Source organism: Chiloscyllium plagiosum, chromosome 9, assembly GCF_004010195.1.
Source record: "Chiloscyllium plagiosum isolate BGI_BamShark_2017 chromosome 9, ASM401019v2, whole genome shotgun sequence".
NCBI lineage: Eukaryota > Metazoa > Chordata > Chondrichthyes > Orectolobiformes > Hemiscylliidae > Chiloscyllium > Chiloscyllium plagiosum.
Window position 1 is genome coordinate 296,917 of NC_057718.1, and position 11,703 is coordinate 308,619.

The window sequence follows — 11,703 nt, forward strand, 5'->3', positions numbered from 1 at the left end:
CCACTCCGGCCTATCACCCTCACCTTGACCTCCTTCCACCTATCGCATTTCCATCGCCCCTCCCCCAAGTCCCTCCTCCCTACCTTTTATCTTAGCCTGCTGGACACACTTTCCTCATTTCTGAAGAAGGGCTCATGCCCGAAACGTTGATTCTCCTGCTCCTTGGATGCTGCCTGACCTGCTGCGCTTTTCCAGCAACACATTTTCAGCTCTGATCTCCAGCATCTGCAGTCCTCACTTTCGTCTCCTTTTTCAATAGGGAATTGAGTTTAAGAGCCTCGAGTTTATGCTACTCTGGTTAGACCACACTTGGAATATTGTTTTCAGTTCTGATCGCGTCATTATTAGAAGAATGTGGAAGGTTTAGAGAGGGTGCAGAGGAGATTTCCCAGGATGCTGCCTGGACTGGAGGGCATGTCCTATGAAGAAAGGTTGAGGGAGCTAAGGTTTTCCTCAATGGAGCAAAGAAGGATGAGAGGTGACTTGATAGAGGTGTACAAGATGATGAGAGACATAAATAGAGTGGACAGACAGAGACATTTTCCCAGGTCAGAAATGGCTATCATGAAGGGGCATAATTTGGAGGAAGTGTTTGGAGAGATGCCAGAGGTAGGTTCTTTATGCAGAGAGTGGTGAGTGCGTAGAATGCACTACCAGCAATGGTAGTAGAGTCAGATATATTAGGGACATTGACACTACTCTTGAATAGGCACATGGATGATAGTAAACTAAAGGGTATGTTGCGAAGAGTTGGATAAAAGGTCAGCGCAACATCTAGGACTGAAGGGTCTCTACTGTGCTATGCTGTTCTATGTTCTATGTTATAAGGCTACAGCAGTTATCCTCCCAGCATGTGAGTCTATGTAGACCACCCCAGTGCATCGCTCATGAACGCACTGCATTAGACAGCTGCTTAGTGTGTGGATACTTGTAGCCCATCCTGGAAGTGACAGGATGTCTGGTTTGCATCCATCTACAGCTGCATACTTCCATTGTTTCATGACAAGGGATGTTGTGTATGTGAAAATCATTGCCAGAGAGTGATGGCGGGATAATGAGTTTAAATACCAACAAATGGGAGAGGATATAGACAGAGAGGGGGAAATGAGAAAGTGTCATGGAAGGATGTGATCACAAGTTTCAGAATGCTGAAACAAAGTCCTTTCTATATCATCTTGCGACACGGGCCAGTATTTCCACGAATGATAATTGAATAGGATTTTTCCTTGAAAGTGGAATCGAAGGTAGATAGAATAATGAAGAAGGCATTGATATGCGTGTCTTTATTTTTCAGAGCATTGAATATTGGTGTTCCGAGGTCATGTTGCAATCGTACAAGACATTGGTTCGGCCACTTTCAGAATACTGCATTCAGTTCTGGTCTCCCTCCTCTCACAAGGATGTTGTGAAACATGAACAGGTTCAGACAAGATTTATAAGGATATTGCCAGGGTTGGAGTGTTTGAGCTATTGGGAGAGGCTAAATAAGCTGGGCTGTTTTCCCTGGAGCGTCAGAAGCTGAAGGGTGACCTGAAAGAGAGTTATAAAACCATAAGGAATATGGATAGGGTGTATAGGCAAATGTTTTTCTGTAGGATGGGAAGGCCAAACTTAGAGGGCATAGGTTTAAGGGGGGAGGAGACAGATAAAAAGGAATGTAAGGGGTAACCTTTTTCATGCAGAGGGTGTTGTGTGTATGGAATGATCTACCAGATGAAGTGCTGCAGGTAAGTAAAATTGCAACATTTGAAAGGCATCTGGATGGCTATATGAATAGGAAGGGTTAAAAAGAATATGGGCCAAATGCTGGCAAGTGGACCTAAAATTAAAAATAATATTGTGTCAGCATAGACGAGTTGGACCAAAGGGTCTGTTTCTGTGCTATATATCTCAATGACTAATTATGGTGAAAGTTAGGATGATGGTAAATATTGGATGAGCATTTGGTTCTACAGCATTGTAATTGGGGAATGTGCCAGTAGGGTCTTTGAACCACTGGGATGAATCTTACAACAATTTGTCTTTCTTTCATTTTCATTGAGTTTGATAGAGGGAATGTCTGTATGAGAATGAGGCCGTACAAGTTTCCGGGTCCTCTCTTATCAAACTCACTTCATTAACTAACTGCGCCAGACTCTGGCATCCTTCTTATTAAATGCCAGCCAGATTCTCCTACCTATCATAGCTGAATGTACTCACCATTGACCGGATGCCACTGGATAATCTGTGATCCCTAATGCAGGTGCCATCTTTAAAAGGCCAATGGGTATATAGTTGGGATTTCTCATTTCATAGCTGCCCTGCACGGTTTATCCAAAGTATAGCAGATAAGGTAAAAACAATGGCTGCAGATGCTGGAAACCAGATTCTGGATCAGTGGTGCTGGAAGAGCACAGCAATTCAGGCAGCATCCGACGAGCAGCAAAATCGACGTTTCGGGCAAAAGCCCTTCATCAGGAATAAAGGCAGAGAGCCTGAAGCGTGGAGAGATAAGCTAGAGGAGGGTGGGTGTGGGGAGAAGCAGGTCGGACAAGTCCGGACAGGTTAAGGGGACAGTGCGGGCTGGAAGTTTGAAACTAGAATGAGGTGGGGGAAGGGGAATTGTAGGGGGGCATGGACCTGACCAGGTAGTCACAGAGGGAACGGTCTTTGTGGAAGGCGGAAAGGGGTGGGGAGGGAAATATCTCCCTGGTGGTGGGGTCTGTTTGGAGGTGGCGGAAATGTTGGACGATGATTTGGTTTATGCGAAGGTTTGTAGGGTGGAAGGTGAGCACCAGGGGCGTTCTGTCCTTGTTACGGTTGGAGGGGTGGGGTCTGAGGGCGGAGGTGCGGGATGTGGACGAGATGCATTGGGGGGCATCTTTAACCACGTGGGAAGGGAAGGGAATAGCAGATAAGGGGCAATCACACCACAATTTGTCGACAAGGAAAAGGAGGTCTTGGTGGTTGGAGCATTGCAGTGGAGCACAATTATCTTCCCAGTGCAGGCCACACTACCAGACCTACTGACCATGGTCTGAGCTCACCACCCAGCACAGCGCAGTATCTGTGGTCTGAATAAATGTCCAGCAATACAGCATCAATAAACTTCCCCACTCTGCCCGGATAAGTGCCATCATATTCTCTCTGCCCCCACACTCACTGTATAGCCCCAATTCCAAACAAGGCTCATGCTCCATCTCTTTCAGTACTACATGCAACACCTTCCCTCCTCCTCTCATGCCTCCGGATTATCCCCATACAGTCCTAAAATGTTCTGGAGAATGCTATTTCTAGAATTTTCTGGTTGATAGCAGTACAGAATGTTCTAGATACTGTTCTAAACAATTCCCAGGTTCAGGAAAATGTACTCTATTCTACTTTCTCCCCACCCCCACCCTCCTCTAGCTTATCTCTCCACGCTTCAGGCTCTCTGCCTTTATTCCTGATGAAGGGCTTTTACCCGAAACGTCAATTTTACTGCTCCTCGGATGCTGCCTGAACTGCTGTGCTCTTCCAGCACCAAAATGAGGTCAATGTCAGTTCCCCAGTGCATAATACATAATGGAAAGGAATTGAGTTGTATTTTTTTAAATCACATGATTGAAGTGCATCATGAGGTCATTTATTCCTTCAAACCCGCTCCATCATTCAGTAAGATCAGAGTTGATTTGATGGTGTCCTGAGCTCAATGCGATAGTAACTTTCAGTTGTTTACCGCCCTGGGATCCTGTCACTGACCAGACAAAATTCGGACACTTTTTTACACCAGTTTCAATCAAGCATGTGCTCAGGAGCCATTTCCCATGAGGACAGACCAGCCAAACAATATATTACATCTTTACACAGAGCTATCGAAAATAGACGCCTATTTTATGTCTTCGAAGAGAAAGTGAGGACTGCAGATGCTGGAGATCAGAGCTGAAAATGTGTTGCTGGAAAAGTGCAGCAGGTCAGGCAGCATCCAAGGAGCAGGAGAATTCCCTTCAGGAATCTCCACTTTCATGCAAACTCCTGTATTCCCCAACTCGCAGATTTGTCAACACTCTATCCACTTCATCTGTAAATACTTTCAATGATTTAGTTTCTACAACTCTCTGGCTGAGGGAAGTTTGAGATACTCACTAACTTCTGACAGAAGGAATTTGTTTGCATATCAGTTTTAAAACAAAATCCCTTCTTTGGTAACTATGTCCCTGAGTTTGAGACTCCACCCAGTAGAGGAAAAACCTTATCAACATCTATCTCATTAAGCCCCCCTCTGCATCTTGTAATTTTCAATAATATAACCATTCATTCATTTCAACTGCAATGAATAAACACCGAAATATTTTAACTTTTTGAAACATCAACAGCTTAGGAAGGAGCCTAACGAATCAGCCTAGTTATTTGTTGCACCAGCAGGCCAGCATTATGTTTCGTACACTGAAACACTCCAATACCTTTGTACTGCACTTTCTCTTTCACGTCCGAAAGTAACAGCCTGCCTTTTGGTTCTGAGTGCCAAGGTATATGATCTCATGCTTTTCTCCTTACAACAATCTCCATCTGCCAATTATTTGCCCACTCACTGACATTAGACCATCAGATCTTAAGACATAGGAGTGGAAGTAAGGCCATTCGGCCCATCAAGTCCACTCCACCATTCAATCATGGCTGATGGGTATTTCAACACCACTTACCCGTACTCTCCCTGTAGCCCTTAATTCCTTGCAAGATTAAGAATTTATCAATCTCTGCCTTGAAGATATTTAATGTCCTAAGCCCCACTGCGCTCCGTGGCAATGAATTCCACAGGCCCATCACTCTCTGGCTGAAGAAATGTCTCCCTCATTTCTGTTCTAAATTGACCCCCTCTAATTCTAAGGCTGTGCCCACGGGTCCTAGTATCCCCGTCTAACACAAACAAATTCCCAGCATCCACCCTTTACAAGCCATGCATTATCTTAGAAGTTTCTATTAGATCTCCCCTCAACCTTCTAAACTCTAATGAATACAATCCCAGTATCCTCAGCCGTTCCTCATATGTTAGGCCTACCATTCCAGGGATCATCCGTGTGAATCTCCACTGGACACGCTTCAGAGCCAGTATGTCCTTCCTGAGGTGTGGGGACCAAAACTGGACACAGTACTCCAAATGGGGCCTAACTAGAGCTTCATAAAGTCTCAGTAGCACATCGCTGCTTTTATATTCCAATCCTCTTGAGATAAATGACAACATTACATTTGCTTTTTTAACCACGGACTCAACCTGCAAGTCAACCTTTAGAGAATCATGGACTAGCACTCCCAGACCCCTTTGTACTTTGGCTTTAAGAATGTTCTCACCGTTTAGAAAATAGTCCGTCCCTGTATTCTTTTTTCCAAAGTGCAAGACCTCGCATTTCTTGTCACCGGCTGCCATTCCGAAAAAGAACCTTTTATCCCAACTCTCTGCCTTCTGTCAGACAGCCAATACCCAATCCATGCCAGTAGCTCACCTCGAACACTATGGGCCCTCACCTTACTCAGCAGCCTCCCGTGAGGCACCTTGTCAAAGGCCTTTTGGAAATCTAGATAGATAACATCCACTGGATTTCCCTGGTCTAACCTACTTGTTACCTCTTCAAAGAATTCTGACAGGTTTGTCGGGCATGACCTTCCCTTACTAAATCCATTCTGACTTGTTTGAATCTGAACCTGCACTTCAAGAATTTAGAAATCTCATCCTTAACGATGGATTCTAAAATTTTACCTGCAACTGAGGTTAGGCTAATCAGCCTATAATTTTCCATCTTTTGTCTTGATCCTTTCTTGAACAAGGGGGTTACAAGGGGGTTACAACAGCGATTTTCCAATCATCTCCAGTGATTTTTGAAAGATTACAACCAACACCTCTCCTATTTCTTCAGCCACCTCCCTCAGAACTCTAGGGTGTAGTCCATCAGGGCCAGGAGATTTATCAATTTTTAGACCTTTTAGTTTTTCTAGCACTTTCTCTTTGTAATTGCTACCATACTCAACTCTGCCCCTTGACTCTCCTTAATTATTGTGATATTACTCATGTCTTCCACTGTGGAGACTGACACAAAGTACTTATTATGTTCTTCAGCTATTTCCTTATCTCCCAGCACTAGCCTTCCAACATCAATCTGGAGCAGCTCAATGTCTACTTTTGTCTCTCGTTTGTTCCTTTTGAAAGAAACTTTTACTATTATTTCTAATATTACTGGTTAGCTTGCCTTCATATTTGATCCTCTCCTTCCTTATTTCTCTTTTTGTTATCCTCTGTTTGTTTCTGTAATCTTCCCAATCTTCTGATTTCCCAGTGCTCTTGGCCACTTTATAGGCTCTCTCTTTCACTGTGATACATTTCCTGACTTCCTTTGTCAACCATGGCTGTCAAGTCCCTGCCCACCAACACCGCACCCCCCCCAGCCCCCCACACCCGCATAATCTTTATTTTCTTTGGGATGAACCACTGTACTAACTCCTCAATTACACCCAGAAACTGCTGCCATTTTTGCTCTACTGACTTCCCCACGAGGCTTTGCTTCCAGTCGATTTTCGTGAGTTCCTCTCTCATACCCTCATAATTACCTTTATTTAACTGTAACACCATTCCATCCAATTTTGCCTTCTCTCTTTCAAACTGCAGACTGAACTCGACCATATTATGATCACTGTCTCCTAAGTGTTCCCTAACTTTAAGATCTTTTATAAAGTCTGGCTCATTACATAGCACTAAGTCCAGAATAGCCTGCTCCCTTGTGGGCTCCATCACGAACTGTTCCAAAAAGCCATCCTGTACGCATTCCATGAATCCCCTTTCTTTGGATCAACCGGCAACATTATTCACCCAATCCATTTGCATATTGAAGTCCCCCATGATCACCGTGACCTTGTCTTTCTGACATGTGCTACCTATTTCCTGGTGCATCTTGCGCCCCGGGTCCTGGCCACTGCTGTGAGGGTTGTACATAACTCTCATTATGGTTTTTTTGCCTTTGTGGTTTCTCAACTCCACCCACACGGACTCCATATCATCTGACCCTATGTCATTCAGTGCCATCGGTTTAATTTCATTCCTAACTAACAAGGCAATCCCACCCCCTCCTGCTCATCTCCCTGTCTTTTTGATAAGTTGTGAATCCTTGAATGTTTAACTGCCAATCCTGAACCCCCTGCAACCACCTCTCTGTGATGCCTACCACATCGTAAACATTCACGATGATTTCATCTACTTCATCCACATTACCTATATTACCTTCCAGATTCATTACATCCTTCTTGCAACATACCCTCCCATGTATGTTTGTGTCATCCATAAACTCAGATATATATCTTGAACTCAGTCCCCCCATTCAAGCCACCAGTGTGGATCATAAACAACTGATGCCATAGGACTGGTATTTGTGGTACTCCAGTTGAACTATCTTTGTAACCTTTTAAAGACCCATTAATTCTGACCCTCCACCTTCTTTATGCTAATACATTATCCATCATTCTGTGAATCTTCTTTTGTAAGGACCTCTTATTTTGTGATAGCCTATATTCATACAATGTGTGTATATGTACATATATATTTACACCTCTAGAAAGTCAAACGCATTACCTACCACTTCCTCTTTACTAAGTCTGGTTTTTTCTGTTCCGAGGAATCTCCAGAAAAATCTTTTCATGACTTTACAGGGGCAATACATAATTTCCATTTCCCAGAATCGTGTTGAGTCTGATCGCTTTAAGAATTTCAAAATAATCTGCAATTACTTTCTTAACCCAAACAGATTCCCAGCAGTAAGGTTAAATGGCCTATAGGTTCCTACTTTATGTCTTGTTCTCTTCTTGAAGACAGATGCCAAATTGAAGGTTCTCCAGTTAAACTGGAATAAGTTTAGGAATATTTTAAACAATGCCGCCAGTCATTCTGCAACCACTTCTTTTATCAGTTGCTGCTGACTTGTCCACACTTAGACTTATGTTTATGTCAAAAACCTTATTCCTTTTGTTAGAGGCAGTTCGAGAACTTTCTTCCTATCAACATCTTTCTCATATCATTGGAAGCATCTCATTCCTGGCCGACAATAGCTCTCGCCAATTTTAATTCTTTAGTTTGTATTTGAAAACTCTCCTCGACAGACTTTAACGCAAGGAGTGTCAGAAATAAGAGTGACGAACTTAGAGCATGGATCAGTACTTGGGACTATGATGTTGTGGCCATAACGGATACGTGGGTTTCACAGGGGCAGGAATGGTTGCTAGATGTTCCAGGGTTTAGAACGTTTCGAAAGAACAGGGAGGGGGGAAAAAGTGGAGGGGGTGTAGCATTGCTAATTAGAGAGTGCATCACAGCTACAGAAAGGAAGGTTGTTGAGGAAGGTTTATCTACTGAGTCAGTATAGGTGGGAGTTAGGAACAGCAGAGGAGCAGCCACCTCATTGGGGGCTTTCTACAGACTCTCTAAAAGCAATAGGGTGATTGAAGAGCACATAGGCTGGCAGATTTTGGAAAAATGCAGATGTGCAGGGTTATTGTTATTGCTGACTTCAACCTTCCCAATAATGACTGGAACCTCCTTAGTGCAGATGGTTTGGATGGAGCCGTTTTTGTCAGGTGTGTTCAGGAGGGTTTCCTTACTCCGTATGTAGACAGGCCGAAAAGGGGAGAGGCCATTTTGGATTTGGTCCTCGGCAATGAGCCAGGACAGATGTCGGGTCACGTGGTGGGAGAACACTTTGGTGACAGTGATCACAACTGCCTCACATTTACCATAGCCTTGGAGAGTGAAGGTGCAGTTACCGAGGGAAGGTATTTAATTGGGGAAAAGAAAATTATGACACTATCAGACAGGAGTTGGGAAGTACAGACTGGGAACAATTGTTCCACAGAAAGGGCACAACAGACATGTGGAAACTATTTAAGGAGCAGTTGTTGCGAGTGATGCACGATTTTGTTCCTCTGAGACAGGTGAGAAGGGGTAAGATTAAGGAACCTTGGATGATGAGAACAGAGGAGCTTCTCGTCAAAAGGAAGAAGGCAGCTTACGTAAGGTGGAGGAAGAAGGATCTAGCACAGCTTTAGAGGATTACAGGCTTACTAAAAAGGAGCTCAGAAATGGACTGAGGAGAGCCAGAAGGGGGCACGAGAAAGGCTTGGCAGGAAGGATTAGGAAGAACCCAAAGGCATTTTACTCATACGTGAGGAATAAGAGAATGATCAGGGAGAAGGTAGGGCTGATCAGGGATAGCGGAGGGAACTTGTGCGTGGAGTCTGAGCAGATAGGGGAAGCCCTAAATGAGGTTTTTTACTTCGGTTTTCACCAAGGAAAGGGACCTTGTTGTGAATGAGAACTTTGAGGAGCTGGGATACAGGCTTGAACAGATCGAGATTGATGTAATTGATGTGCTGGAAATTTTGGAAAACATTAAGATTGATAAGCCCCCAGGGCCAGACCTGATTTATCCCAGGCTGCTCCGGGAAGCGAGAAAGGAGGTTGCTAAGCCGCTGGCGAGGTTATTTGCCTCCTCACTCTCAATGGGAGGCATACTGGAGGATTGGAAGGAGGTGAATGTTGTTCCTCTTTTCAGGAAGGGTAATAGGGAAATCCCTGGCAATTACAGACCAGTCAGTCTTACTTCTGTGGTCAGCAAAGTTTTGGAAAGAATTCTGAGGGATAGGATTGATGACTATTTGGCAAAGCATGGTGTGATTAAAGGCAGTCAGCATGGCTTTGTGAGGGGCAGGTCATGCCTCACAAATCTTATTGGGTTCTTTGAGGAGGTGACAAGACAGGTCGAGAAGTGGATGTGGTGTATTTGGACTTCAGCAAGGCATTTGATAGGGTTCCCCACGGTAGGCTCATTCATAAAGTCAGGAGGCATGGGATACAGGGAGATTTGGCTATCTGGATTCAGAATTGGCTGGCTGACAGAAGGCAGAGAGAGGTTGCAGATGGAAAGTATTCTGTCTGGAGGTCAGTGTTGAGTGGGGTACCACAGGGCTCTGCTCTTGGGCCTCTGCTCTTTGTAGATTTTATAAATGACTTGGATGAGGAGGTTGAAGGGTGGGTTAGTAAATTTGCCAATGACACAAAGGTTGGGGGTGTCGTCGATAGTTCAGAGGGCTACTGCAGGCTGCAGCACAACATAGACAGGATCCAGAGCTGGACTGAGAAATGGCAGATGGTATTCAACCTGGATAAATGCGAAGTGATGCATTTTGGAAGGTCAAACTCAAATGCTGAATATAGGATTAAAGACAGGATTCTTGGCAGTATGGAGGAACAGAGGGATCTGGGTGTGCAAGTACATAGATCCCTCAAAGTTGCCACCCAAGTGGATAGGGTTGTTAAGAAAGCATATGGTGTTTTAGCTTTCATTAACAGGGGGATCGAGTTTAAGAGCCGCGAGGTTTTACTGCAGCTCTACTAGTCCCTGGTGAGACCACACTTGGAATATTGTGTCCAGTTCTGGTCGCCCTACTACAGGAAAAATACAGAAGCTTTGGAGAGGGTGCAAAGGAGGTTTACCAGGATGCTGCCTGGACTGGAGGGCTTGCCTTCTGAAGAAAGGTTGACTAAACTCGGACTTTTCTCTCTGGAGAGAAGGAGGAAGAGAGGTGACCTCATCAAGGTATACAAGATAATTAGAGACATGGATAGAGTCAATAGCCAGAGACTTTTCCCCAGGGCAATATTGACTGGTACGAGAAGTCATAGTTTGAAGATATTAGGAGGAAGGTATAAAGGAGACGTCAGAGGTAGGTGCTTTACACAGAGAGTTGTGAATGCATGGAATGCGTTACCAGCGGTGGTGGTGGAAGCAGAGTCATTGGGGACATTTAAGCAACTGCTGGACATGCACATGGGTAGCAGTGAGTTGAGAGGTGTGTACGTGAAGTTACTATATTTTACATTAGGATTAAATCTCGGCACAACATGGTGGGCCTAAGGGCCTGTTCTGTGCTGTACGTTTCTATGTTCTATGTTCCCTTCAGACTGCCCAGAGAGTTCTAGGCCATTCAAACAATTAAGCCTTTCTTGTTCATGGCTGGACATCTCCTCAATGCACTTTTCCCACAAAATGTACATATTCCTTAATGTGATTAACCATCGAAAAAATACAAAATATTAAATGCAATAGTCCCTTCAGTCAATCGATTTTGCACCCCCATTCAGTATAATGATGGCTAATCCTCTATCTCCAGAGCATACTCCTGCTCTATCTCCATCCATTTAGTGTCTGGAAATCATTATTTATATTCAGTGTTTTGTTTTCCATAGCCTTATGTGATAGAGAATTCCCCAGGCTCCCCAGTCTTACTCTAATCTCAGTGAAGAATTGCCTGCTTGTATCTAATACTGGGGTGTGTACTTTTAGACAAGACAGCCAGGGGAATTTTCATCCCTGCTTCCACTCTCATCCTGTCAGAGTTTTATATTTGCCACGAGATCTCCATTCATTTTCCTAAACCTTCTGGAAAAGGTTAACACAAAGGTCAACACAAAGCCTACTTCACAACAAGCTTGTCATCCCAGAGATCAGTCTGGTCATCCTTTGCTGCACTCCCTCAATGTCAGGTTTGACCTTCATTAGACAAGGAGACCAAAACTGTACAAAGTACAAGACGATGTTCGAGATGAGGTCTCTTTAAGCCTTGTGCAGCCGCTGTAAGATATTCTTACTCCTGTACTCAAATCTTTTTGAAATGAAGGTCAACTCACCATTCAACTTCCTGACAAGAAAG